Genomic DNA, 2,748 nt, shown 5'->3' on the forward strand with positions numbered 1-2,748 from the left:
GTGATGGCTGCAGCATGTCGCAGAGAGAGTCGTTGGAGCCCAGTGGCCTTGGCCAGGTTTCTAGTGCAGCCCCGTCCTTCAGCATGGTCCTTCAGGTGCAGCGGGAAGGCTGAGATGTGAAAGGAGGCTGAGCTGAGCCTCCTCTCATGGGTTAAGGCAGAGATGCAAGCCGGCTGCAGGCCAGACCTCTGCACTAGGCAGGACCTGGTCTCCTGACTGCATCTCTCGATTCTCAGCCTTGCAAAAAGCCTGGCAGTCTTCTCACCCTTTCTCCTCCATTTCCTGTAAGCTGCTCTGCTGCACAACTGAGGGGCCATGGAGAGGCGCAGAGAAATTCCACATTTCAGAGGCAGCTGCTTCTCTGAGCAGTGGGAAAGTGTGCTGCCCTTGTGCGCCCTGAGACAACTGTCTTGGCATCATCTCTCGTGTGTCTCTCCCCTTTGCAGATGCCAGAGATGAGGGATTCAGTCCTCTCAGGCTCCGAAACTGCTGCTTTGCAGACCCGTTCTGGTCGTGTCATTGTCTTTCCTGAGTGAGTACATTCACTTCTTAGCCCCGGCTCGCCAAGCCAGCAGCTTCTCAGGACTCGTCTGGTAGCCCTGTGTTGCCAGTGCTTGTGAAAGCTGCTCAGGAAGTCATTGGAGAGGAATACTTTCCAGTGTGGATCAAAGTGCAGGTTCCTGCTGGTCACTGGCTCAGGATGTTTTCTTGTCTTCTGTGAGACATGCATGAATCAAATGTGTGCTGAACATGTTGTCTTGGGTCAAATGTCTTCTGTGGGGAGGCCTGTCTAGGGCAAAGCGAAGCCTGTGCGCAGTGGAGTTGTGGAGAGCTTTGTGCTGGCTCCCATCCTGCTCAGTGTTTTGTCCCATTAGTTGTCTGGGAGATGGTGGTTCCTTTTTGCAGAGGCACGGAGATGAGATTTGGAGAGCCTGCAGGTGATACGGTGGGTGAGAGGGGCATTAGAACTGGTGCTGCCAAGCACCCCTTCTCACAGGAAGGCTAGGGAAGCTCTGCAAGAGGCAGAGAAGGAAGCTCCTGCCCCTGCAGATGCTGGAGGTCTTCAGCATGTCTCTCAGCTTGCTGATACACTCCTCCAGCATCTGGCATGTTCTGCCTATTGTGCTTTGGACAAAGAGGGGCTTCTTGGTAGCTCCCTAATGCCCCTCTGTCCCCATTATGGACACAAGGTGCAAAGGAAGTGTGGTGCCCTCCCTTTAGAGTGGCAGCTTTTTCCTCTTTCCAGGTACAATGCTGACAGTCCATCTAGAAAGCCCCCTGTGGCACCTGCAAAGCCCCCGCAGGAAGAGGAGAAGGCAAAAGAGGACACCAGGGCCAAGAAAGGTAATGGGAACGCTGGATCCTGGCAGGGGTTTGTGCCTTCTGCTTCCTTCTTCTTTGGCCAGGCAGTGGAGGCAAGGCGACAGTGCCATGGCTCAGGTAGCATCAGGCACCGGAGGTGACGCGTACCCAGTACGGGACATCTGGAGTGATTCCTGAGGGAACATGACCTCGTGGCAGCCCAACACTCCCAGCTGCAGCTGATGCCTCCCAGATAAACTTTCCCCCATTGCCACGGCACACAGTGGCACCCTGGGGTGCACTGCAAAGTGCTCTTGCACTGGAGGTGTTGGTGCAGAAGGGAGGCAAACGTGAGCACTGTCCTTGTGCAATGTGAATCCTAAATTGTGCCGGCAGCTGCAGGTCATGGAGAGGCAGAGCTAGTTCATGGGACCAGTGAGTTGTCATTGAATGAGAAAAGCCCCCGAGAGTAGATGGGGAAAAACAACAAGGCAGAGAGAAGCCAGTGTGCGGAAGGGCCAAAGACCACCCAGGAAAGAAGGCCTAGAAGGAGTCACCTTGAGGCCTCACACTGTTATCACAGGCTGGAGCACATCTGAAGAGCCTTCCCGTTCCAAAGGCCTCCTCAATGCTGTCCTGAAGTGTTTTCTTCTCTCCTGCTTACAGGAAATCTTCCCGCCAAGCACCTCCCCCTCAGAGCGAGGCATCCTCCAGCCAAAATAACAGCTCCCACGAAGCAGAAGGGGAAAGGGAAGAAAGCAGAGGACAAAGCGCCTGCTGGCAGGTGAGAGCCGTGGAGGAGTGGGTGAGGGTGAGCCTGTAGCCTAGTGCGTGTCTGGGGGAGATGTTTCCTCTGCACACAAGGTTCACAGCAGCTCTGAATGTCCTTTATCACATGCCCCAGGGACTCCTGAGCCCTTGATGGTGAGAATGCCTTGACAGCCCTGACCACTTTCTCCTTCTTTGACCCTGCGTCTCCAGGAACAATCTGTTCTCCATGCCTAAGCACAGGGCACTGGGGACCGCCAGGCCACTTGTAATACATTTGGCAGGACAGGGTAAGGGTGTCTCTTGGAGCCTGTCTTGGTAGAGAAGGCTGCTCCTCTCCGGGCTGCATCCAGAGCGAGCCCGTGTCTGGGCACGCTGAGCGTTCCTGAGGGCACATCCTGCAGCCCCGGGCATTTCAGCTGGGGGTGGTCTCTGTCCCTGTGGGTGTGAACACAGTCAGCGGAACCCATCTCCTTCTCTGGCAGAAGGGCCTTGTGCCGCAGAGGCAGGTGCCCAGCCGGTGAGTGCAGGACGGAGACTCAAGTGCCCCTGTGCTCCCAGCACCTGCCCACAAGGTGTCTTTTCAGGGGGCTCCCGGCCATCGCAGGCAGCTGCTCCAGGAAGGTGGTGCAAGGCAGGAGAAAGGGCAGTGCTGAAGCCATGCCCCCACCGGAGAAA

The sequence above is a fragment of the Rhea pennata genome, unplaced genomic scaffold, assembly GCF_028389875.1.
Source record: "Rhea pennata isolate bPtePen1 unplaced genomic scaffold, bPtePen1.pri scaffold_26, whole genome shotgun sequence".
Lineage (NCBI taxonomy): Eukaryota > Metazoa > Chordata > Aves > Rheiformes > Rheidae > Rhea > Rhea pennata.